The sequence below is a fragment of the Oryx dammah genome, unplaced genomic scaffold (assembly GCF_014754425.2).
Source record: "Oryx dammah isolate SB20612 unplaced genomic scaffold, SCBI_Odam_1.1 HiC_scaffold_16, whole genome shotgun sequence".
Classification (NCBI taxonomy): domain Eukaryota; kingdom Metazoa; phylum Chordata; class Mammalia; order Artiodactyla; family Bovidae; genus Oryx; species Oryx dammah.
Window position 1 is genome coordinate 28,384,836 of NW_024070200.1, and position 27,338 is coordinate 28,412,173.

A 27,338-nucleotide genomic window follows, 5' to 3' on the forward strand; every position below is an offset into this window, starting at 1 on the left:
TTCAATAAACAAACACTGATTAATTAAGCATGTATTGTAGCTCTGTCCCTGTGGTAGGCACCTGGAGGACAGAAATGAAATAAGACCTAGAACTCTTCTGGACTTGCAGGCTAGTTCTAGATACAAACCAATGTAAACCGAATTACAATATAATTAGGTTTCTAATTCTCCAAGCCAGGCTTCAACAATACGTGAACCATGAACTTCCAGATGTTCAAGCTAGATTTAGAAAAGGCAGAGGAAATCAAATTGCCAACATCCATTAGATCATCATGGAGAAGGAAATGGCAACCCACTCCAGTATTCTTGTCTAAAGAATCCTATGGACAGAGGAGCCTGGTGGGCTGCTGTCCACAGGGTTGCACAGAGTCGGACATGACTGAAGCGGCTTAGCATGCATCCATGCATTGGAGAAAGAAATCGCAAGCCACTTCAGTATTCTTGCTTGGAGAATCATGGGGATGGAGGAGCCTGGTGGGCTGCCGTCTATGGGGTCGCACAGAGTTGGACACAACTGAAGTGACTTAGCAGCAGCAGCAGCAGCATTGGATCATCGAAAAAGCAAGAGAGTTCCAGAAAAACATCTACTTCTGCTTTATTGATTATGCCAAGCCTTTGACTGTGTGGATCAGAAAAAAAGGTGGAAAATTCTTCAAGAGATGGGAATACCAGACCACCTGACCTGCCTCGTGAGAAATCTGTATACAGGTCAAGAAGCAACAGTTAGAACATGGCATGGAACAAACAGATTGTTTCCAAATTGGAAAAGGAGTATGTCAAGGCTGTATATTGTCACCCTGCTTATTTAACATATGCAGAGTACATCATGCCAAATGCTGGGCTAGATGAAGCACAAGCTGGAATCAAGATTGCCAGGAGAATTATCAATAACCTCAGATATGCAGATGACACCACCCTTATGGCAGAAAGTGAAGAGGAACTAAAGAGCCTCTTGATGAAAGTGAAAGAGGGGAGTAAAAAAGTTGGTCTAAAGCTCAACATTCAGAAAACGAAGATCGTGGCATCCGGTCTCATCACTTCATGGGAAATAGATGGGGAAACATTGGAAACAGTGACAGACTTTATTTTTGGGGGCTCCAAAATCACTGGAGATGGTTATTGCAGCCATGAAATTAAAAGATATTTACTCCTTGGAAGAAAAGTTATGACCAACCTAGATAGCATATTCAAAAGCAGAGACATTACTTTGCCAACAAAGGTCCGTCTAGTCAAGGCTATGGTTTTTCCAGTAGACATGTATGGATTTGAAAGTTGAACTATAAAGAAAGCTGAGCACTGAAGAACTGATGCTTCTGAACTGTGGTGTTGGAGAAGACTTTTGAGAGTCCCTTGGACTGCAAGGAGATACAATCAGTTTATCCTAAAGGAAATCATGCTGAATATTCATTGGAAGGATGGATGCTGAAGCTGAAGCTCCAATACTTTGACCACCTGATGTGAAGAACTGACTCGTTGGAAAGACTCTGATGCTGAGAAAGATTGAAGGCAGGAGGAGTAGGGGACGACAGAGGATGAGATGGTTGGATGGTATCACTGACTTGATGGATATGAATTCGAGTAAGCTCCAGGAGTTGGTAATGAGCAGGAAATCCTGGCACGCTGCAGTCCATGGCATCACAAAGAATCAGATATGACTGAGCGACTGAACTGAACTGAATTACAATATAAGGTGACATTTTCAATGAGAATTGAGCTATTTGATGGCAATATGCATAAAGAACCTTAAAAATGCACACAGACAAAATAATTTCATGTCTATGAACTTATCTGTATGAATCACAGGCTGGAATCAAGATTGCTGGGAGAAATACCAACAACTCAGATATGCAGATGATACCTCTTCTAATGTCAGAAAGAGAGGAGGAACTAAACAGCCTCTTGATGAAGTTGAAAAAGGAGAGGGAAAAAACTGGCTTAAAGCTCAACATTAAAAAATCTAAGATTATAGCGTCTGGATCCATCACTTCATGGCAAATAGATGGGGAAAAAGTAGAAACAGTGGCAGATTTTATTTTCTTGGGCTCCAAAATCACTAAGGACAGTGACTGCAGCTATGAAATTAAAAGATGCCTCTTAAGAGTACAGCTACATGAACAGTCATGGGAAAGCTGCCTATTATTATAAAAATAGGAAATATCCTAATAATATCCAGCATCAGGGTCTTGGTTAAACAAATTATGCTATAGTTGTATGATGGGACAATACATTCAGATATTAAAAATTGTACTAGAGATAAATTGTCCCAGGCAGGAATTTAAGCCAAAACATAAGGTACTTTCAAATGGTCTACTATATTTCATCAATTTGTGAGTCTGTTTCAATGTAGCCATATTTAGATAGAACCATAAAATTGGAAATGTGATTATTTGGCTAGACTTAACCAAATCCTCCTAATCTCCTACAATGTAGATTCTCTTTATTATTTGAATTCCAATTGTCTGTATTGGAGGCTCTGAATTACATGGTGGTGTAGAGAGATTATCATAAATAAAGAACTGAATTCTTGTCTAACCTAACTAGATTCCCAATATTCTCCAAGGGCCTCACACAATAAGATGACTCTAACTCTGAATCTCTATTTGACTATATGAACAATAGTGGAGAGTATTTCCAGAGCCCAGGATATAATGCCCTGACCATTAGAGATCTAGCTATTTCTGACCATCAGAGACAAAAGCTAAGTGGGTAAAATAATCCTGGCCTTGTTGTCAGGTTAAAATAATCCTGGCCTTGTTGTCTTACTTTATAAATAATTTTGACATAAATGCTGGGGATATGTCTTATTAAGTTTTCCAGTAGATGAGGAAAAAGGATATTAGCATTTTAAAATACAAAATAGTGCACTTGTATACTTGAGATACTTACAATATATTCGCAATGTGCTGGAGTTTACTTAGAGTCCACTATCAACTGGTATGTGTACATGTGTGTGTGTGCATGTGTGCATTCTCACCAATATTATGAGAAAGAAGTGACAGACAATCAGTAAACTTGTGTCAGAACTGTATATATATTTTAATAGGAAGACTAAGATATATTCCAAGTTCAGTTCATCTGTACTGAAGATGGAAATTTCTATACATTTAATTGGATTATAATCACATTTTTAATTTCACGGGTTAAAACAAAGTATGCATTAATACCAGTTAACACATAATTAGACTATTAAATTAACTAGGATGATTCTATAACCATTCCAGAAGTTTTATTATCCTACCCAAATTAATTGCCCCACCCACATCTGTTTTTAAGAAATAAAGGAGAAAAAGTAGGGATTTATGTCTCAGGTACTATCAACACCCATTAATCCTACCAGGTAATGCCTCAGACTTTTACTTTGTCTGTGAAGATTATACACAGATGTGTGTATACATAAATACATGCAATTCTTTGTTTTCCAGAGATAAACATCTTTAAGTAAGGGCATACTTGTAAACTGTAACATCACTGAACTTTCTGTGACTTAAGATGAAGTACTTCATTATCCAAGTCACATTATCACCTAGAAAGAGTTGGCTGTGTTTAAACTGCACTTAACTGTATTTAAAATGAAATACAACATATTTACATTTTCTCCCCGAGTTTATTATAAAGTTTACACTTTAAAAATTTTTAAGTAGAAAATGTTCCCCAGAACTCAGATTTGTATGTGTTCCTTTGACTTAGCTGTAGGAATCAATCAGATCATGTTAAGGTGCACAATAAGGCTCTTTTTGAAGCCTGTTATTAAATATACATAAGAATAGACACTTTTTTTGTGTTCAGAAATAAAGAGAAAGAAAATGTTCCATGTTTTTGAAGATTGAAATCCTTCAAAGCTCTTTTCGTTTGCAAGAAAACAAAAGGCTATTGTAAATTGAAGCGCTGAAACAGCGACAGCAGCAAAGTAATTAATTGCTCATTCATGAAAGAGAAAAGTATAAGTGAGAGGCAAAAGTTAACCCCTCAAAATAAAGCATATGGCTAACAAACCACCTATCAGCTTTTCTGTTTTTAAACACGATGGTTCTCTTTGTGCCTCTGATTGTTTTGTTACAAGGACTGGTGGCAATGGTTAATGTCGCCATACCTATCTTGCAAAAAAGCACAAACTGCTTCTAAAGATTTAATATTTTTTTCTCAGAGGAATAGCTTGCTGCTTATGGTACCACAATATGAAAGCCAAGCTAAGGCATATTCTGGAATTAGTGTCTAGTACTTTTAATATGGCATATTTATGATTATCTCTGTGATTAGGTCATCTAATTAAGACATACATAAATATAAATACATACATATATGGTAGAAGTGATTATTAAGCTTCCAGGGAGGTGTGAACAATTGCTAGATACTGGAGACTATGTAGCAGTTCCCATAAAACAGTCAAATTAAGTGATCAATCCTATCCAGAAAGGTTTTTCAATATATTTCATATCCCAGGGAATCTTGGTCCAACCAAGAGCTATGGCTACTAGAAACGCTGTCTACATTTGCGACAGCTTGAGCTATGCCATCTCACAGGGTTTAGGGAAATTGCTGCCAGCATAAAGCAGATAATTCCCTCCCTCCGGTCCCCAAGAATTGCAGGAAACTAATTTCTCATTATCAAACCTTCTGCTCTGTACCATCCTGCTGTACCTTCAAACTGTAAGCCTTATTCACGATCACCTTTCTGTCTTAAGCACAGGTGTATATGTATTTTGATATGACAATATCACACTTAGTTGTTAGCAGTATAACATATTCCTAAGGTGAGGGGGAGAAATCTGAAGCTGACTGAAGGGTGGCTAAGAAGTTCTCATCATCTTAATATTAATACATTAACTGACTTAGGTTCACACATTTACATTAGTTGGAAAATGAAGCATCCATTTGGGTTTCACCCAAAATATTTGTTCACTTTACGTGAAAGAGACTAAGGCATAACTTCCCAAATTTCATCTCTGAAAGTTAATTTAACTAGAGGGATCTTTTTTAGATTACACTGATTTAGTCTCTTAAGCTACTGGTATCAACAAAACAAAGACCAGAGTTTGGGGCTTCCCTGCTGGCTCAGAAAACAAAGATCATAGCATCCAGTCCCATCACTTCATAGCAAAGAGATGGGGAAACAATGGAAACAGGGACAGACTTTATTTTTTGGGGCTCCAAAATCACTGCAGATGGTTATTGCAGCCATGAAATTAAAAGATATTTACTCCTTGGAAGAAAAGTTATGACCAACCTAGATAGCATATTAAAAAGCCGAGACATTACTTTACCAACAAAGGTCCATCTAGTCAAAACTTTGGTTTTTTTAGTAGGAATGTATGGATGTGAGAGTTGGACTATAAAGAAAGCTGAGAGCCAAAGAATTGATGCTTTTGAACTGTGGTATTGGAGAAGACTCGTGAGAGTCCCTTGGATTGCAAGGAGATCAAACCAATCAATCCTAAAGGAAATCAGTCCTGAATATTCATTGGAACAACTGATTTTGAAGCTGAAACTCCAATACTTTGGCCACCTGATGTGAAGAACTGACTCATTGGAAAAGACCCTGATGCTGGGAAAGATTGAAGGCAGGAGGAGAAGGGGATGACAGAGGATAAGAGAGTTGGATGGCATCATCTACGCAATGGACATGAGTATGAGTAGGCTCCGGGAGCTAGTGATGGACAGGGAGGCCTGGCATGCTGCAGTCCATGGGGTTGCAGAGTCAGACACAGCTGAGCGACTGAACTGGTGGCTCAGATGGTAAAGAATCTGCCTACAATGCAAAAGACTCGGGTTTGACCCCTGGGTGGGGAAGATCCCCTGGGGAAGGAAATGACTATCCACTCCAGTATCCTTACCTGGAGAATTCCATGGACAGAGGAACCTGAGGACATGACTGAGCAACTAACACTTTTCTTTTTCACTTTACCTGAAAGAGCCTAAAGCATAGCTTCCCAAACCTCATCTCTGAAAGCTAATTCAACTGGAGGGATCTTTCTTGGAGACATTGATTTAGTCTCCTGAGCTACTGAAAACAACAAAACAAAGTCCAGAGTTTAGAATTAACAATAAAATGGAAACAATTATACCTTTCTGTTAAAGGGTAAATGCAGTTCTTAGTATATGAATAGCTAGTCCCACAATTAATTTCATTTGTAAACTCATACTTAAACCTCAGAAGCCATTTTCCCATGAAAACATTGTAATAAATGGCTATCGAGTTTCTTGGCTCACATGTGAAATGTATTTGAAACGCAGAAAATAACTTATTTAAAACATTATTTCTATGGGAAAATGCATTGAGAGTGCCTTAGAATGTCAGGGTAGGTCTTTCTCTGAATCCCAAAGTAGGGACAGGAACATCCCCTCCCCTGTCTGTGACCACAGGACTTGAAGTGCTAAGGAGTGAAAGCACCAGTGATGGCTCAGGCTGGAGAAGAATTTTCAGCAGGACAGTGGGTTGAATGAGCTTGGCTGAGGGACTGGAATGGGAGGCATGGAACTGAGATGCTCAGAGACAGAGAGATGAAAGGGGATGGCGAGGGATATGATCCTCAGGGGCCTAAAGTTCACATTTCATCCTGACCAACTCTCTGCTGTGGCAGGAAGGAGGGTGCAGTGGCAATGGCTTTCTCTCTCTTGAGGGATAAGGACTTCACGGCAATGGAAGAAGCAGAGTGATGAATTCCTGTCTTAGTCTAGATGAGGTATAAGCAAGCCTGTGCTGAATATTTTCTTTTGGGGATCTTCTTAATTCTGGCTGCAAATTATCAGTGATGCTTAAGAGAAAAGTTCTTGCACAAAAAAAGATTATGTGAACATTTGTTCATTGAACAAACGGTTATTGAAGGTTTTATTTGTATAAGGCACTAACTATCCCAGATTCTTTTAGGAGCAAATCGGGTACAAAACAATGCAGTAGAAAATTTAAATTGCAAACTGTATTCTAGTGGTTCTGTATCTTGAACTCAGGAGCTTCCAGCAATGGGGAAGATAGGATTCTCCACCTTATTTTATGGGATTCTTGTAACTGTGAGGGTGTAGAAAGAGCATAGTAAGCCTTCAGAGGAGGGAGAGAACACTTCTAGACAGAGAAGCTGGAGAAGACATCATGGCGATAGTGGTGTTTAAAGCAGGAATTGAGGGATGGCTAAGACACATGGACATAGGGTAGGCCACGCCAGTCAAGCCACAGTGAATATTTGAATTAGGCTGCTTTCCATGGGAATGGATAATGGGGCACAGGACTGACAGAGATGAATGCAGAATCAATTGGTCTTAGCAACTGATTTGATAAAAAGAGTAAGAGAGTGTTACTATGATTTCTGAGCTGGAGTAATTGTGACGATACCGCGATCATCACCGATGGAGAAAACTCAGAAGGAGGTTTGTAGTTTAGGTCAAGGTGAGTCTGAGCTGCCTTTTCATTTATGCAGGTAGACAGGTGCAGTTGCCAGCAGTAAGAAACAAGAGATTGGAGTTATGGAGAGGTCCTGGGGAAAGGACCAAGTTCTGCAGAAGTTGTGGGTTAGATAAGATCATCAAGGGCTCCAGAAAATTTAAAAGGTTGAAGAATACATTTGGGGGGTTATCTCTCACTTTAGGAAGCAGGAGGAATAAAAAGGGTGTTCAGAGAGGTAAGGAGCAGAGAATGATAAGAAAAAGACAGTTATTATCACAAAATAAAAAGACTTATTTTTCTTGAGCACAAATAAACATCCACCTACTAGATTAGTAGCCAGGAACTTTTCTAGAGGAGGGGGTTGCACCTCATGGCATGTGGGATTTAAGTACCCTGACCAGATTTGAACTTGTGCCCCATGCAGTGGAAGCGTAGATTCTTAACCATTGGATAGCCAAGGAAGTCCCAGGAATTTTTAAAAGAAGAATTTTAATAATGTGATGAAATTGGGTGCCAGCTTCCTGGCAAGGCTCAGGAAGCAAGACAGGGTAAGAGAGTGGAGGTTGTGTAGAGAAAGGAGAAACCAGTCTCAAGGAGAAAAATGCTGCAGATCAAAGGACAAGATCAAGTAAACAGACAGGTCAAAATGCAAAGGTGAATATGTTATTCTTTTACTCAAAAATACTCTGTAGCTCTTAGGGCCTAAAAAATACAGCTCATAATTTTTTTTTCTTATTGTAGATCTTTTTTCTTATTGAAATATAACTCATGTGCCACAAAATTCTTCATTTTAAAATGGATAATCCAGTAATTACTAGTATATTCTCAGAGTTGTGCAACCATCACCACCAGCTAATTTCAGAACATTTATAACACCCACCCCCCATTTCAGAAAAACTCATACCTGTGAACAGTCGTTTCCTGCCTCTGAGACCGTAGCAACCACTAAGCTATCTTTTCTATCTCTGGATTGGCTTATTCAGGACATTTTGAATATAAATAGAAAAATAAAACACATGTGCCTTTGTATCTGGCTTCTTTTACTTTAGAATGGTTTGTAAGGTTTACTCATGTTGTAGCATTTTTCACTATTTCATTCCATTTTATGGGTGAATGATATTCCAAGACATGGATATACCATATTTTGTTTATTCTATCTTTACCTGGAGCTGGGAGCTGACTGTGGCTCAGATCATGAACTCCTTATTGCCAAAATCAGACTTAAATCAAAAAAAATTATGGGAAACCACCAGACCATTCAGGTATGACCTAAATCAGATCCCTTATGATTATACAGTGGAAGTGACAAATAGATTCAAGGGATTAGCTCTGATAGACAGAGTGCCTGAAGAACTATGGATGGAGGTTCGTGACATTGTATAGGAGGCAGCGATCAAGACCATCCCCAAGAAAAAGACATGCAAAAAGGCAAAATGGTTGTCTGATGGTTTTCAAATGAGTCAGCTCTTCACATCAGATGGCCAAAGTATTGGAGTTTCAGCTTCAACATCAGTCCTACCAATGAATATTCAGGACTGATTTCCTTTAGGATGGACTGGTTGGATCTCCTTGCAGTTCAGGGGACTCTCAAGAGAGAAGCAAAGGCAAAGGAGAAAAGGAAAGATATACCCATTTGAAATCAGAGTTCCAAAGAATAGCAAGGAGAGATAAGAAAGCTTTCCTCAGTGATCAGTGCAAAGAAATAGAGGAAAACAATAGAATGGGAAAGACTAGAGATCTCTTCAAGAAAATTAAAGATACCAAGGGAACTTTTCATGCAAAGATGGGCACAATGAAGGATAGAAATGGTACAGAACTAACAGAAGCAGAAGATATTCAGGAGAGGTGGCAAGAATACACAGAAGAACTATATAAAAAAGATCTTCCTCACCCTTAATCACAAAGGCGTGATCACTCACCTAGTGCCAGACATCCTGGAATACGAAGTCAAGTGGGCCTTAGGAAGCATCACTACGAACAAAGTTAGAGGAGGTGATGAAATTCCAGCTGACTTATTTCAAATCCTAAAAGATGATGCTGTGAAAGTGCTGATCTCAATATTCCAGCAAATTTGGAAAACAGTAGTGGTCACAGGACTGGAAAAGGTCAGTTTTCATTCCAATCCCAAAGAAAGGCAATGCCAAAGAATGCTCAAACTACCGCACAATTGCATTCATCTCACACACTAGCAAAGTAATGCTCAAAATCCTCTAAGCCATGCTTCAACAGTACGTGAACTGTGAACTTCCAGATGTACAAGCTGGATTTAGAAAAGGCAGAGGAACCAGAGATCAAATTGCCAGCATCTGTTGTATCATCGAAAAAGCAAGAGAGCTTCAGAAAAACATCTATTTCTGCTTTACTGACTATGCCAAAGCCTTTGATTGTATGGATCACAACAAACCATGGAAAATTCTTAAAGAGATGGGAATACCAGACCACTTGACCTGCCTCTTGAGAAATCTGTATGCAGGTCAGGAAGCAACAGTTAGAACTGGACATGGAACAACAGACTGGTTCCAAATCTGGAAAGGAGTACATCAAGGCTGTATATTGTCACCCTGCTTATTTAACTTATATGCAGAGTACATCATGAGAAATGCTGTACTGGATGAAGCACAAGATGGAATCAAGATTGCTGGGAGAAATATCAATAACCTCAGATATGCAGATGACACTACCCTTATTACAGAAAGCAAAGAAGAATTAAAGAGCCTCTTTATGAAAGTGAAAGAGGAAAGTGAAAAAGTTGGCTTAAAACTCACCATTCAGAAAACATAGATCATGGCATCTGGTCCCATCACTCATGGCAAATAGATGGGGAAACAGTGGGAAACAGTGACAGAGTTTATTTTGGGGCTCCAAAATCACTGCAGATGGTGACTGCAGCCATTAAATTAAAAGATGTTGCTCCTTGTAAGAAAAGCTATGACAAACCTAGACAGCATATTAAAAAGCAGAGACATTACTTTGCCGACTAAGGTCCGTCTAGTCAAGGTTATGGTTTTTCCAGTAGTCATGTATGGATGTGAGAGTTATACTGTGAAGAAAGCTGAGCACCATAGAATTGATGCTTTTGAACTGTGGTGTTGGAAAAGACTCTTGAGAGTCCCCTGGACTGCAAGGAGATCCAACCAGTCCATCCTAAAGGAAATCAGTCCTGAATATTCACTAGTAGGACTGATGTTGAAGCTGAAACTCCAATACTTTGGCCACCTGATGTGAAGAGCTGACTCATCTGAAAAGACCCTGATGCTGGGAAAGATTGAAGACAGGAGGAGAAGGGGATGACAGAGGATGAAACGGTTGGATGGCATCACTGACTCAATGGACATGAGTTTGAGCAAGCTCTGGGAGTTGGTGATGGACAGGGAGGATTGGCCTGCTGCAGTCCATGGGGTCGCAAAGAGTCTGACAGGACTGAGTGAGTGACTGAACTGAACTGATCTTTACCTGACTTGTATTTAGGTTGTTCCCATCTTCTGGCAATTGTGAATAACGCTGCTGTGAGCATTTGGGTACAAGTTTTTATTTTCTAGACATGTTTTTCATTGTGTGAATAATTTTAATTTCTCCTAGTTGTGATATTTGTAGGATATATGGTAACATAAATATATGTTTAGCTTTCTGAAAGTGAAAATGAAAGTCACTAATTCGTGTCCAACTCATACAGCCCATTCTCCAGGCCAGAATACTGGAGAAGGCTTTCCCTTCTCCAGGGGATCTTCCAGACCCAGGAATTGAATCGGGGTCTCCTGCATTGCAGATAGATTCTTTACCAACTGAACCACAGGGAAACCCTTAATGTTTTGAAGAACTGTCTAACTCTTTTCCACAGCAGGTGTACCATTTTATACTTCTATCCACCAGTGTATCAGGGTTTTGATTTCTCCATATCCTCCCTAACATTTGTTATTAGTCTTTTCGATCATAGATATCCTAGTGTGTGAACTGATATCTTATAGTGGTTTTGATCTACATTCCCTAATGCCTAATGATATTTAGCATCTTTTCATGTGCTTATTGGCCATTGTGAATCTTATTCTATTGGCCATTGTGTGTCTATTCAAATACTTTCCTCATTTTTAAATTGAGCTATTTGTCTTTTTATTGTTGAGTTTTATGAGTTCTTTGTATACTCTGGATATTAGACACTCATCAGAAGAATGATTTTCAAATATTTTCTCCCATTACGTTGGTTGTCTTTTCACTTTCTGGATATTGTCTTTTGAAGTTCACATTTCTGGGCCATATAAAGTCCTCTAGGATCTGCTCCCAATCTATCTTTCAGTCTCATCTTTCTTGATTCTACTCATGCTAACTAGATAACATTCATTTTTTATTTTTCAAAAACATCTAAGTATACTCATCATGCTAATGCCACTCTCTACACTGAAATATGCTTCCTATTTCTTCTACAACTATCTAAGTCCTATGTATACTAAAAAGCCCACCTCAAATTCCACCTTCTTTCTAAAACCTTCATAGACAATCTTAGCCTAGAGTGGACCCTTCTTCCTTTAAAATGCCTGTAGTCTGCCTACACTTTCTGTTGCTGCTACCAAATATTTAGTACCTGGCATATGATATATAGACTCTTATGCTTAATAAATTTTTCAGCATTTTTACCCAAATGAAAGTGGATCCCTTCTTTGCATATTTACATTTAAGTGTTTGTCTAAGAGACAGAGAGGCAGGTTTTCATTTTATTCAAATTTGTTTTGGGAAAAGCTGTCTAGTTTACCTCCCAAACAATGACAAATGATTGTACTAAATCAGTTCTCTCTTACTAATTCATATTTATTCCTGATATTAAATATATTTAGCCAACTACCTTTTTTCATTAAAACAAATATTTGCAGTTTGTAAGTTCTAAATGTGATTTTCAAAGAAGAATATTGGTAGGAAAACTGATTCCACTCATTTTAATACTCAAAATGAGTGTATAATTTATTGTTATCCTTTAATTATATTTATTATTACATGTAAGACAGTTAGAGAAATATGAAAACATAGTTATTTCCAATATGACAAGGCTGTCTTTTAAAAAGGAATATTATAGAAACCAACCATTAATGTGGAGACTGGGAAAACTATTTGAATATGTGATAGCTCCCAGCAGGAATACTGAGAAAAGAATGAAGTTTACAGTTGGGCTATAATTTTGGAAGAACAGGTTACCCAGGGTTACAGTCATGACTGACACTGTCTAATAAGTGACACTCCAAATATGGAGAATAGAATACAGAATAAAATCTGAAGTGGTCAGGAATCATGTGAGAGAAAGATTAGAGGAAATACCCACCCCTTTTGTATTTTTTTAACTAGGAAGATAAACTTTCATGTTGTATTTTGACACTGGTAATGGATAAAATAAAATAGTCTTTTTTTCATTCTTGAAAAATTGACATGTTTATATGAGGTTTTTAAGGTAGAAGAAAGAAATGGGAATGGATATCTAATTTTTCTTTATTCCTTCTTTACCAAATTAAGCAAGGGTTAATACACTCAAGGTTAAGATCTTGTTATACATGATAGATATAGATATGAAACAATATTTATCAAGCTAGGATCTCTGTTTCCTCCCCCATGCCCACAATTCCCCATGCAAGGTGGGGACATCAAAACATTCTTTGGGGTGGGGAAGACAGAGTGAGTGTTAGAGAGACAGCCAGATAGTCATAGCTAACTGAGATAGGACATTGCCCCATGAACCACTTCAGGCAAAGTCCCAGGGCAGAGGAATCAACCCCCTTGACATACTTGGCAATCTGAACAATGGAGAGGTGTGCTTCATCTTCCAGGAAATGTCTCAAAAAATGACAAAGTCCAGCATTCCTCCACACCCCTGATGTCATATAGCAGCAACAGACTGGCTGTGATAAGTCATGCCTTATCCGAAAGAGTCTGAGATAGTCCATCTGAATTTGTACTTCCCTGACCAAGAATAACATGACAAAAATGCCACAGTGTCCTGTTCTCTGAGAGAGCTGTGCAGAAACTGGGTGAGAGATAGTCGGCGAGCCTACAGAGAGCTCATGATTGTGACACAGGGATGTTATAATGGGAGGTGGATTGGAGCATGAAAATTAGAAGAGGGTGTGGAGTGGAGATACTTTGGTGGTTTCCACCTGTAAGGCAGAGGTCATATGAGGAATAAATAGTATTGTAGGAACATGTCAGAGGATGTCACGGTGGACAGATGCTGGACGAGATAGGTTTCTTTCCAGAGGCATGGACCATGCTAAAGACCTTAGGATGCAACTGTTCCTCTCCCGAGAGGGAGATGGAGGGAAAGTTTATCCATAATTGACTAGGATCACATTTCTGTCATAGGGGAGAGTGGCAGTATGCTGGAAAATGTTTTAACAGCTGGCTCTCTCCAGCAACAAAACAAAACAAAACCCAGATTTGTAACATTTGCTGATTTCCAAGATGTAAACATTCCCACCACAGCCAGTTTTGAACTAGCAACCTGAAGTCATCAAGTATGGACCCGGGAAGAAATGAACATAATCAGCTTTTGAGCCAGTACCAGCCCATCCTGTTGTATCATTGGGGGAGCCTATCTGAACATGAGATGAGGTGGTATAGAAAAAAAAAAATTAAGTTGAAAAGGTACACACTTAAGTACAGGGCTTGAAAATTTGTATTGGCTGTAATTGGGGTAAACTAAATTTTGATCATTGCTTTCTTGGCCATTTATTTCACATTCTCTTAAAATTTATTAGCATTTGGGTTAATTTCCCCAGATCATTTGCAAAGAGAGAGCAAGGGCAGGCAGTCATTCTTGCTTGTTTTCCAGTCCTACTACTTGACTGTACAAAATCAACCTTGATTCTTTAATCATTCTTATATCTTCAAAGGAAACAAAGTTTCTAAATATTTCTAAGGCTAAGAGTAGGTAATAGTACATCCCAGGTGGAATGAAAAGGGAGAAGGGATAAGATAGGAGGTGTTCAATTAGGAAAATACAGTGCACCATTACTTTTTGAGGGATTGTGGGGCTGCCATCCATTGCCAGCTTATAATATTCTAGCATTTCAATTCCTTAGGAAAGAGATGCCAGTTACATCCCAGGTTATTGTTAAATAACCATATGCCTTATCATATATTTAACAGTGTGTTTCAAAAGTTTCTAAGAGCTAAAATGGGTTGCAGTAGGCCTTCAGCTCTTTATGATATTCATATTTAACAAATGATGGCGTTCTTTAAGGAGTAAATCTATTCCATAATGATGCTTTTCCATTGATATATCAGAAATGAAAAAATTAGGAAAAGAAGATACTAAATAATAAAAGATACCAAGGGAAAATTTCATGCAAAGATGGGCTCAATAAAGGACAGAAATGGTAGCGACCTAATAGAAGCAGAAGATATTAAGAAGAGGTGGCAAGAATACACAGAAGAACTGTACAAAAAATAATCACAACCAAGATAATCACGATGGTGTGATCATTCACACAGAGCCAGACATCCTGGAATGTGAAGTCAAGTGGGCCTTAGGAAGCATCACTATGAACAAAGTTAGAGGAGATGATGGAATTCCAGCTGAGCTATTTCAAATCCTGAAAGATGATGCTGTGAAAGTGCTGCACTCAATATGCCAGCAAATTTGGAAAACTCAGCAGTGGCCACAGGACTGGAAACGGTCAGTTTTCATTCCAATCCCAAAGAAAGGCAATGCCAAAGAATGCTCAAACTACCGCACAGTTGCACTCATCTCACACTCTAGCAAAGTAATGCTCAAAATTCTCCAAGCCAGGCTTCAGCAATACATGAACTGTGAACTTCCAGATGTTCAAGCTCATTTTAGAAATGGCAGAGGAACAAGAGATCAAATTGCCAACATCCGCTGGATCATGGAAAAGGCAAGAGAGTTCCAGAAAAACATCTATTTCTGCTTTATTGACTATGCCAAAGCCTTTGACTGTGTGGATCACAATAAACTGGAAAATTCTGAAAGAGATGGGAATACCAGACCACCTGACCTGCCTCCTGAGAAATCTGTATGCAGGTCAGGTTATGCAGATCAGGAAGCAACAGTTAGAACTGGACATGGAACAATAGACTGGTACCAAATGGGAAAAGGAGTATGTCAAGGCTGTATATTGTCACCCTGCTTGTTTAACTTCTATGCAGAGTACATCATGAGAAATGCTGAGCTGGAGGAAGCACAAGCTGGAATCAAGATTGCCAGGAGAAATATCAATAACCTCAGATATGCAGATGACACCACCCTTATGGCAGAAAGTGAAGAAGAACAAAAGAGCCCCTTGATGAAAGTGAAAGAGCAGAGTGAAAAAGTTGGCTTAAAACTCAACATTCAGAAAATGAAAATCATGGCATCCGGTCCCATCAATTCATGGCAATGGATGGGGAAACAGTGGAAATAGTGGCTGATTTTATTTTTCTGGGCTCCAAAATCACTGCAGATGGTGACTGCAGCCATGAAATTAAAAGATGCTTACTCCTTGGAAGGAAAGTTATGACCAACCTAGACAGCATATTCAAAAGCAGACATTACTTTGCCAACAAAGGTCCATCTAGTCAAAGCTATTGTTTTTCCAGTGGTCATGTATGGATGTGAGAGTTGGACTGTGAAGAAGGCTGAGCACCGAAGAACTGATGCTTTTGAAGTGTGGTGTTGGAGAAGACTCTTGAGAGTCCCTTGGACTCTCAGATCCAGCCAGTCCAGCCTAAAGGAGATCAGTCCTGGGTGTTCATTGGAAGGACTGATGTTGAAGCTGAAACTCCAATACTTTGGCCACCTGATGCGAAGAGCTGACTCATTGGAAAAGATCCTGATGCTGGGAAAGATTGAGGGCAGGAGGAGAAGGGGATGACAGAGGATGAAATGGTTGCATGGCATCCTCGACTCAATGGACATGGGTTTGGGTGGACTCCGGGAGTTGGTGATGGACAGGGAGACCTGGCGTGGTGCAGTTCATGGGGTTGTGAAGAGTCGGACTGAACGACTGAACTGAACTGAACTGAAATAATAAAAGTGAGTAATAAGTTTTACACATATCCTCTAGGAAATCAGCATTACTTTCCTGTCATATTTTACAGTATTAACAGGAATAAAAGCCTAATATGTGATAATAAAAGGGTAATAAAAGGCAATTGCATATTTATCAGACAACTAGTTGTGATGATTCATCTATCTTCTTATAATATTAAAATACAACCAGTATTCCTTACAAAAGTAGTGTAAAAGCTGAATGAGTTAAATTTTTCTAGGCAATTTTCAACACGGAGAAAAGAGATGCCTTTTGAAACTAATGACTGTTTCATAGATGCAGTGGAGAGATATTCGGCATCTATAATTCTCTTTGGCCCAAGAATGAAGAGATAAGTAGTAATCATGCCTTCAAGGTAGAATTCATAATCAAATCCTTAATTAAACTCAATATGGAAAGTACTTAATAAATATCAAAATCTGACTATCAGATTTTCTGGCAAATATTTAATGCTGTGTTCAGTATCTGCTATCTGAACATCACTGTGGAAAGAATGAAGCCTTTCTTCTATTTACTGGGTACTGGGGACTATCGCTGTCATATTTAAACTGAGAAATATGCTATATTTTAATAACATAGCTTCATATTACCCTATTTTTTGCTTTACATATACTTAACACTTTCCAGAGGAATTTCAACTCATTTTACTGTTTTAAAATTATATTATTTATTAAGTGATTATGTGCCTCTGATTCTTTCTTCAAGGAGTTTTTAATCAGTCTCTTCTATTCATCCAGACCAATAATCTCATTGTTTTTTTTGACTCCCCTCTTTCACGCATAACTCACATCTTTATATTCTCTTTAGCATTTGTCGTCCTTTAACATACCATATAAGTAATATATTTATCTTGCTTATCATGTCTCCCCAGGAAGAATGTCAAGTTCCACGAGGGCAGCGATTTCTGTCTGTGTTGTTCATTATTGTGTCGTCAGTGCCTAGAACAGTTGAATAAACATCTACTAAATGAATGAATGAATGAAATATTTTGTTCATGTGGATTACCCTTCATAAAACATGTAAAACTATTTAAATGGTACAAGATTACATGCTGCATTTATACTGTACTGAGAACAATGAGAACAGGCAAAAGAAAATTACTTTTTATTCTAGGAAGGCAGTTGTTCTAATGTCTCAAATAGGACAAAATGTCATCTCCTTGATACCAAGTCCACACAGGTTTCTAGAAAGAGGTAGTGTTTCAGATCCTGCTTGAAACATGGAAGGAATCCATTGTAAGTAACCACCTTCTTTGAGTTTGAGAACACTTGAATTTTGGTACAGTGTTAGAAATTAGAGTAGACTGGCTAGATTGGCAGTATAGCCTAGTGGTTAAGAGAGGGGCTGCAAGGTAAGAAAACTTGGATTTGTATTAGGGTGTCTAAGGTGCTATACCTATGAGAATTTGGGCAAATTGTTAAATTTATTTTCCTCAATTCCCTTATCTCCAAAAGGAGGATAATTACAGTACCTACTTCATAGGGTTGTTGTGACTATTAAACGAATTAATTCATGTAATCACTTAAGGCAATGTTTGAACCTAAGAAGTGCTCATTAAATTGGAATTAGTATCTTCATCATTATTTTTTTTACCACAAAAACTGATGACAGAGGCCACTAGGCAAATCAAGGGAGCTATTGCCCTGAAAATTGAGGTCAAAGAAGATACTGAATTGGAAATGGATCACTGGTGTCTAAGGTAGAGCAATATTGAGGGTGGTAGGGATGGTGGGGGGTAGTTTGAGAAACATTTCACAGTGGAGGGTTTTGAAGCCAGATTGGTTGGATTTCTGACCGTCACTACAAGCTATAAAGCAGAGGATAGAGAATGACTGTATTCCAAAAGCCCCTATCATAATTTCCCCCAAATTTCAGATATCCCAGTAAGATAATGAAGAGAAGGTGTAAGGTCAGAGGAGAGAGTGCTGGCAGGGAAGGAGAAACAGTGTTTTAGCTGTGACTGGAAAATGCTATTCAGTAGGAGGAGTGCATAAAAATACTCCCATTAAAAATTAGAAAAACTGAGAAACTAAGAAGTAATCTGAAATAAAGTCAAAGATAGAGTCAAATATCCAGATGACATGCCAAAATTCTATCAGCCATTTGATGTTTCTGAATATCTTGGTGTCTAGCATTGTGTAGGTAAAATATCCAGCTGCTTGTTTAAATTTTTCATTTTTCATCCAGATGTTTCCATCCCTTATTGTACATGGATATATTTAATAATATTTATAGTTTAATTAGGCATTTATGAAAGCAATTATGAAGTTTGATTGGATATTCACAGTTATGAAACTATAAAGAATGGCATAAAATGTTTGTACTGCTATAATAAAATTCTATTTTTATTTTGCAAAGATGTACTTGATTTTTCAATAGGAGAAAGAATATAAAAAATTCAGTGTAATAACAAATTTGACACATCTGTTCTTCCTGTACAGAATCCTAGAACTATGAGGCTGAAATGTACTTTAGGTTACAGACTGGCTCTGAAAGAGGGCCAACTTCATGAGAAAAGAGTTTGGGCAGGGGTTATCTAAGATTCATGGAGCTGACAGCTGCCTTGTTAAAGTTTCTGTCAATTAACCTTCTTTCAGGATTTTGTAGTTGGTGTTCAAAATCCATCTTTATTCTTTCCCCTCTGTTGCTGCTGCTGCTAAGTTGAGTCAGTCGTGTCCGACCCTGTGCGACCCCATAGACAGAAGCCCACCAGGCTCCTCCGTCATTGGGATTTCCCAGGCAAGAGTACTGGAGTGGGATGCCATTGCCTTCTCTGTCTTTCCCCTCAGGCCAACCTTAAAAATGTTTAAAGGCCACACTTATATCTCTCCTAACTTCTCCCTACCTATATATCTCTTTCCTTCCATCATTCTTCATGTGATTGTGTTGAAGCACTTCTCTATCCTAATCACAAATCTCTGTATACAGACTGCTGTCGTTGTTCAGTCGCTCAGTCATGTCAGACTCTTTGTGACCTCATGGACTGCAGCACACCAGGCTTCCCTGTCTTTCACCATCTCCCAGAGTTGGGTCAAACTCATGTCCATTGAATCAGTGATGACATCCAACCCTCATTCTCTGTCGTTCCCTTCTTCTTCTGCCTTCAATTGTTCCCAGCAGCAGGGTCTTTTCTAATGAGTCAGATCTTCCCATCAGGTGGCCAAAGTATTGGAATTTCAGCTTCAAAATTAGTCCTTCCAATGAATATTCTGGACTGATTTCCTGTAGGACTGACTGGTTTGATCTCCTTGCAGTCCAAGGGACTCTCATGAGTCTTCTCCAACACCACAGTTCAAAAGCATCAGTTCTTTGGTGCTCAGCTTTTTTTTTACTGTCCAACTTTCATATCTGTACATCACTACTGGAAAAACCATAGCTTTGACTATACAGACCTTTGGTGGCAAAGTCAAGTCTCTGCTTTTAATTGCTATCTAGGTTGGTCATAGCTTTTCTTCCAAGGAACAAGTGTCTTTTAATTTCTTGGCTGCAGTCATCATCCACAGTGATTTTGGAGCCCAAGAAAATAAAGTCTGTCACTGTTCCCATTGTTTCCCCATCTATTTCCCATGATGTGATGGGACTGATTATCATGATCTTACTTTTTTGAATGCTGAGTTTTAAGCCAGCTTTTTCCACTCTCCTCTTTCACTTTCATCAGGAGGCTTTTTAGTTCCTCTTGCTTTCTGCCATAAGAGTGGTGTCACATGCATATCTAAGGTTATTATTATTTCTCCCCACAATTTTAACTCCAGCTTGTGCTTCATCCAGCCCGGCATTTAGTATGATGTACTCTGCATATAAGTTAAATAAGCAGGGAGACAATATACAGCCTTGACGTACTCCTTTCCCAATTTTGAACTAGTCCGTTGTTCCATGTTCTGTTGCTTCTTGACCTGCATAAAGGTTTCTCAGGAGGCAGGGAAGGTGTCTGGTATTACCATCTCTTTAAGAACTTTCCACAGTTTGTTGTGATCAACACAGTCAAAGGCTTTAGTGTAGTCAATGAAGCAGAAGTAGATGTTTTTCTGGAATTCTCTTGCTTTTTTTCTATGATTGAGCGGATGTTTGCAATTTGATCTGATTCCTCTGCCTTTTATAAATTCAGCTTGTACATCTGGAAATTCTCAGTTCATGTATTATAGAAGCCTAGCTTAGAGGATTTTGAGCATGACCTTGCTAGCATGTGAAATGTGTACAATAGTGTGGTAGTTTGAACATTCTTTAGCATTGCCCTTCTTTGGTATTGGAATGAATACTGACATTTTCCAGTCCTGTAGCCACTGCCAAGTTTCCAAATTTGCTGGCATATTGAGTGCAGCACTTTCACAGCATCATCTTTTAGGATTTGAAATAGCTCAACTGGAATTCCACTAGCTTTGTTTGCAGTGATGCTTCCTGAGGTCCACTTGACTTTGCACTCCACGATGTTTGGCTCTAGGTGAGTGATCACACCTTCATGGCTATCTATGTCATTAAGATCATTTATGTATAGTTCTGTGTATTCTTGCCACCTCTTCTTATATCTTCTGCTTCTGGTTCATACCGTTTCTGTACTTTATTGAGTCCATCCTTTGCATGAAATATTACCATGGTATCTCTAATTTTCTTGAAGAGATCTTTAGTCTTTTCCATTCTACAGTTTTCCTCTATTTCTCTGCACTGTTCACTTAGGAATGCTTTCTTATCTCTCCATGCTATTCTCTGGAATTCTGCATTCAGATGGGTATATCTTTCCTTTTCTCCTTTGCCTATCACATCTCTTCTTTTCTAAGCTATTTGTAAGGCCTCCTCAGGCAACCATTTTGCCTTTTTGCATTTCTTTTTCTTGGAGATGGTTTTGATCACTGACTCTTGTACAATGTTATGAAGCTCCATCCATAGTTCTTCAGGCACTCTGTCACACTGAATCCCTTGAATCTATTTGTCACTTTCACTGTATAATTGTAAGGGATCTGATTTAGGTCATATCTGAATGGCCTAGTGGTTTTCCCTACTTTCTTCAATTTAAATCTGAATTTTGCATTAAGGAGTTTATGATCTGAGCCACAGTCAGCTCCAGGTCTTTTATTTATTTATTTATTTATTTTTGCTGACTGTATAGAGCATCTCCATCTTTAACTGTGAAGAATATAATTAATATGATTTTGGTATTGACCATCTGGTGATGTCCATGTGTAGAGTTGTCTCTTGTGTTGTTGGATGAGGGTGTTTGCTATGACTAGTGTAGTCTCTTGGCAAAACTTTGTTGGACTTTGCCCTGCTTCATTTTGTACTCCAAGGCCAAACTTGCCTGTTACTCCAGTTATCTCTTGACTTCCTACTTTCGCATTCCAGTCCCATATGATGAAAAGAACAGCTTTTTTTTGGTGTTAGCTCTAGAAGATCTTGTAGGTCTTCATAGAACCATTCAACTTCAACTTCTTCGGCATTAGTTGTTGGGGCATTGACTTGGATTGCTGTGATACTGAATGGTTTGCCTTGGAAACGAACTGAGTTTGGCCTTGGAGTACAAAATGAAGCAGGGAAAAGGCTATCAGAGTTTTGCCAAGAGAATACACTGGTCATAGCAAACTCCCTAGTCCAACAACAGAAGAGATGTCTCTACACATGGACGTCACCAGATGGTCAATACTGAGGTCAGATTGATTATATTCTTTGCAGAAGATGGAAAAGCTCTATACAGTATATAGATTACTGCAATTTTAATTTCCTTTGAAAATTATGACTCTGATAAGAAACCCAATACTCATCCTGGAGTCTGACTATAACAGAGGGCAAAGGAATGATTACTTTTCTTATTTTGGACTCTATAGATATGCATGCAGTACAGTACACAAGTATTCATCAGTTTTGCTTTTTTTTTTTTAAAGTTACATTTCATTGCTGATTTTTGTTAGTTGATGTTAACCAAAAAACATTTGGATTCTTTTCATTAGATTCTTCTCTCATTCTGTATATTCCCCATCCTGTTAGGAGCCTTTGGTTGTATACCACCATGGCATTACTTTTCTCTCTACTGAGTTTTATCTGGTAAGTTTCTATACATCATTTAGTCTGCTCAGAAGTATCCTTTCCGCTGTTAGGTCAGATGAAGATTTTAAAAAACATGGTTTTGATATCTTTATTTAAGGATTTTATTGAAAGCTGAATAAAACAGAGCTAGACTTGACCTCCATGGAGTTGCAAGAGTCGGACACAACTTAGGAACTCAACAATAACAACAGACTTGACATACGACCTTGAAAATGTCTTTCCTGGTGGCATCAGTGAGGAGGGCCTTCCAATCATATAACCTCTGGAGAATATCTGTGCTTACTCAGAGTCTGAGGTAAATCTTTGGGAATAAACATGTTTTGTTGTGGAGTTTACAATTTAAGCACCTTAAGGGTTTCATTTATTGCTAAGAATTAACATCTAATTAATTTGTTAAATTGTTTCAACAGCAGTAAACAAAGTAGGTAAAGGGGAAAAAAAGCAAAGCAGGTAAAAAAAAGATTGGTTGATGCCATGTGCAAGAAGTGAAGTTGAATTGTGCCCTGATTAATTGATTAAGGACGGTTCCTGTGGTGAATAATTATGTTCAATAACTGTCAATATAATTTGCAATCAATTATCACTTATAAAGCCAGCCTATAGCAAACTCAGTTTTACATGCATCCTAATGCAACTGCCACATTAGGCAGCATAACTTTCCATTTCTTTAATCATGTCCTTTATTCAATGAATCATATTTGAACATCTCACTTTTTATTCCCTTTCAGAAATTGCCTTAAAGTTTGTTTTTTATTTCTTTTTCCCTAGAAAGTCCATTGTGATTAGTGGCTGTGTCAGACGTCACCCAGCCTGTAGTAGATTGAATTTCTCACAATTCATCACTCTCCTGTAGAGGCATTATACATCCACACTTTTGACATAACCTCATGGTAGGTGAAGAAAATTTCCTGTCTTTGACTGTGGGATTCTGTCATGTGACTTGCTTTGACCAAAGGGATGCAAAGGCTTGAAATGTGCTTATTATAGATGGGCCTGCCCTCTTGTGCATCACTATGAGAAGAGCACCCCTTGGTAGCCACTTGCTCTTTCAGCCTGGATCCCGGAAAGAATGTACATGGAACAGAACTGAGCCCAGCCTCTAGTGAGGAGTCACATCCAGTCAGACTCAAAACTTGGAGCAAAGTCCCTTGCTTAGCCCAGTGAAGATGAGCTTAATCCTAGCTGACCTAGAGCCTGTGAGCATGAGAATAAATGTCTATCATCGCATGCCACTGCATTTTGGGATTGACTTTTTAATGGAGCAATAGACAACAACATGGTTGTCTCACATTTCTTAATGTAAGTGAGATATTTATTGTCTATTCACAATTTGGTTTCCAGAAACCTCATTCATTTGTAATGCAGGCAAGGACACAGAACAGAGAAAAAGAGAGCTCCCAGTAGCCAAAATGGATATAATATCCACATACTAACACGCACACAATTATTCATAGAATTCTTTGGACGTATAGTCAGATATACTTAATCTAATTTTTATATTTGATATAAAATTTTTGCTAATCTGTTGTCCCAGCTATAAGGAAGTATAAGAAGCAATATAAATGTGAGATAAAGACTTTTACATTAGATGCCTGAAAGGAAATATATAGATAACATATGGTTTTATAGGAAGTGACAACACATGGCAAGTGTAGAAGTCTAGAATGTTCAACGTGGGGCCAGAAAACAACCTACGTCTGCAACCCTTTAGAACATCGCTGCTTTTCTGAGTGGCTCCTAAACAGAGGTTCACAAAGATACATACTTTGGGGGCATGCTATAATAGAGTAAACATGGGTCATACTTTTGGACTTTAAAATTTTCTTTTTAGATTTCATGGTAAAGTAAAATAGTAGATCCAGGATTTTGAATATTTTGGACAAGTAAAATAAAAGTGGAGCAGTTCTGTGTTTTTTTTTTTTTTTTTAACCAATTAAAGGGCATTCATCAATATCATTTCATAAAGAAAGGCTATTTTAACATTAACCAAATAGGAGAGACATGCTGCTGCTGCTAAGTCACTTCAGTCGTGTCTGACTCTGTGCAACCCCAGAGAGGGCAGCCCACCAGGCTCCCCCATCCATGGGATTTTCCAGGCAAGAATACTGGAGTGGGGTGCCATTGCCTTCTCCGAGCAGAGACATAAACCTACCCAAAAGAGGTCATTTGGCAAAGTGAATACTTTGTCAAATCCACGAACCAGTGCTAGGAAACCACTGATATAAAAGAACTAACTTCACCTTTAAACAAAGATATATTATCGAATGCAAAATTTAGGTAATAATGTGAGATAAAAATGGGGCATTTCATGCTTATTCACTTGGAAACAAGTGTTCACTCTCTTCTGCTGATAAAAGTTGTGTAGAAAATGTTGAGAGATGATGCTCTCATTGTTAAATCAAGTGCATGTTGGCCTATTTGAGAAAACAGAGAAGTATATTCTGTATTCTAGAATGTAGCATAAGATTCCATCAAATGGTTAAAATGCAAAAGATTCAGTTCAGTTCAGTCACTCAGTCGTGTCTGACTCTTTGCGACCCCATGAATCGCAGCACGCCAGGTCTCCCTGTCCATCACCATCTCCCAGAGTTCACTCAGACTCACGTCCATCAAGTCCGTGATGCCATCTAGCCATCTCATCCTGGGTCGTCCCCTTCTCCTCCTGCCCCCAATCTCTCCCAGCATCAGAGTCTTTTCCAATAAGTCAACTCTTCGCATGAGGTGGCCAAAGTACTGGAGCTTCAGCTTTAGCATCATTCCTTCCAAAGAAATCCCAGGGTTGATCTCCTTCAGAATGGACTGGTTGGATCTCCTTGCAGTCCAAGGGACCCTCAAGAGTCTTCTCCAACACCACAGTTCAAACGCATCAATTCTTCGGCGCTCAAACCTACTTCACAGTCCAACTCTCACATCCATACAGGACCACAGGAAAAACCATAGCCTTGACTAGATGGACCTTAGTCGGCAAAGTAATGTCTCTGCTTTTGAATATGCTATCTAGGTTGGTCATAACTTTCCTTCCAAGGAGTAAGTGTCTTTTAATTTCATGGCTGTAGTCACCATCTCCAGTGATTTTGGAGCCCCCCAAAGATAAAGTCTGACACTATTTCTACTGCTTCCCCATCTATTTCCCATGAAGTGATGGGACCAGATGCCATGATCTTCGTTTTCTGAATGTTGAGCTTTAAGCCAACTTTTTCGCTCTCCTCTTTCACTTTCATCAGGAGGCTTTTTAGTTCCTCTTCACTTTCTGCCATAAGGGTGGTGTCATCTGCATATCTGAGGTTATTAATATTTCTCCCAGCAATCCTGATTCCATCTTCTGCTTCTTCCAGTCCAGTGTTTCTCATGATGTACTCTGCATATAAGTTAAATAAGCAGGGTGACAATATACAGCCTTGACATATTCCTTTTCCTATTTGGAACCAGTCTGTTGTTCCATGCCCAGTTCTAACTGTTGTTTCCTGACCTGAATAGAGATTCTCAAGAGGCAGGTTAGGTGGTCTGGTATTCCCATCTCTTTCAGAATTTTCCAGTTTATTGTGATCCACACAGTCAAAGGCTATGCCATAGTCAATAAAGCAGAAATAGATATTTTTCTGGAACTCTCTTGCTTTTTCCATGATGCAAAAGATTATGATGCTTTAAATTTAAGAGTACATTTCTGTGTCCATGGAAGTCATTACTCTGGAGTCATTTGTTCAGTTATCATGGTCTAGATAGCTGAGTCATCACTCTGTATCAGTCAAATGAATCTCACCTCTTCTAGGAAACTTCCAGTGAGATATAGCACTGAGATAATTTATGGTGATTCTTAGAGCCATAGAAATGTCAGTCTGCATCCAAGGCTACTTCTATTAGGAAAGAAGAGGTCATGGCCTGCATGGATGGAGTTGAGGGCCAAGTTGTCCTTCCCCCAAGCATTCCCTACCCGCCTGCAACTTCCTCCATTAGTATAGATACTATGACTTTTATAATGAATTATCAGGCCAGGCAAGCCACAGATGCCATCAACATTTCCTACCATATGCTAGGAGGGATGTGAGACACATACATGTATGACCCCTGCCTCAAAGAGTTTATAATGTAGCTGGAGAAATAAGATGGGTATGAGACAGTAAAATAATAAAGACAAAGCAGTAGGTAACTAGGGCTTCCCTGGTAGCTCATATGGTAAAGAATCCACTCTCAATGTGGGAGACCTGGGTTTGATTCCTGGGTTGGGAAGGTCCCCTGGAGGAGGGCAAGGCAACCCACTCCAGTATTCTTGCCTGGAGAATGCCAATGGACAGAGGAGCCATGGGGGTCGCATGGGGTCGCAAAGAGTCGGACACGACTCAGCGACTAACCACAGCACAGCACAGTAGGTAACTGAGAATGAAACTATGTGGTATTGTGTCCAGGATTTGTAGGAAGCTTGAGGAGAAGTTTAGCAGGACTGAAGTAGCAAGAAGGTTTCAGGGCTTGAGGAGTAGTCTTTGAGTGAGAGAACGATTGAAGAGAGTGGCCAGAAGAAAAGAGGTCATCCAGGGGACTGCGGTGTTGGGGGATGGTGACTTGAATGGTAGAAACCTACTAGCAGCAGGTAAAAAATACTTTTGGGTGATGGGGAGTAACATCAGGAGATCAAAGGCATTAGAATTAAAGTAAAGGGAAATTAAAGGCTTTTGAGTACATAAGTAATTCAATGATAAGTAAGGTTGACCTGAAAATAGGAATACAACAGGAGAACAGTTAACTGTGTCAGTGAGCCACTTTTTAAATTGATAGAGTCTTCATTAATTTAGGCAACATAAAGGTACCCTGAAGAGGTGAGATAAAGGATAGGTAAATTGCCCTGTATGTATGCATATGGGAAGATTTGAGGATAGGCAAATATCCAAAGGATGATGGGATGCTTGAGTGAC